Raw genomic sequence first — 988 nt, forward strand, 5'->3', positions numbered from 1 at the left:
TCGGCTGTAAGCTTTCTTAAAACTCTAAAGTTTAATACCCACATTGCAATATTTCATTTATTTTATCAATTTAACTGAGTTAAAATGTTCAAATAGGTTGCAACCCATCTCAAAAATATTTTCAGCAGTAATCTTTTTTAAACCTCTTTAATTTGGTACCTATATTGTAATAAGTCATTTATTTTATCGATAAAATTTAGTTAAATTTTCAAACAGGTAACAACCCTCATCAAAAATATTTTCGGCTGTAAGCTTTCTTAAAACTCTAAAGTTTAATACCCACATTGCAATATTTCATTTATTTTATCAATTTGACTGAGTTAAAATTTTCAATTAGGTGGCAACCCTCCTCAAAAATATTTCCAGCAGTTATCTTTCTTAAACCACTTCAATTTAATGTCTATATTGTAATATATCATATAGTTTATCAATTAAATTGCGCTAAATTTTTTAACAGGTGGCAATCCTCCCTTAAAATATTTTCGACTGTAAGCCTTCTTAAAACTCTTTAGTCTGACCCCCAAGTGGCAATATTTTATTTATTTTATCAATTGGACGGAGTTAAAATTTTCAAATAGTTGGCAACACTCCTCAAAAATATTTCTAGCAGTTATCTTTCTTAAACCTCTTCAATTTAATATCTATATTGTAATATATCATTTAGTTTATCAATTAAATTGCGCTAAATTTTTTAACAGGTGGCAATCCTCCCTTAAAATATTTTCGACTGTAAGCCTTCTTAAAACTCTTTAGTTTAACACCCACATGGCAATATTTTATTTATTTTATCAATTGGACGGAGTTAAAATTTTCAAATAGTTGGCAACACTCCTCAAAAATATTTCTAGCAGTTATCTTTCTTAACCCTCTTTAATTTGGTACCAATATTGTAATATTTCATTTATTTCATCAGTGTAATTTAGTTAAACTTTGAAACAGGTGGCAACCCTAATGATACATATTTTCGGCTGTAAGCCTTCTTAACACT

The sequence above is a fragment of the Rhagoletis zephyria genome, unplaced genomic scaffold (assembly GCF_001687245.7).
Source record: "Rhagoletis zephyria isolate East Lansing unplaced genomic scaffold, Rhagoletis_zephyria_1.1 Rzeph_scaffold_00136, whole genome shotgun sequence".
Taxonomy (NCBI): Eukaryota; Metazoa; Arthropoda; class Insecta; order Diptera; family Tephritidae; genus Rhagoletis; species Rhagoletis zephyria.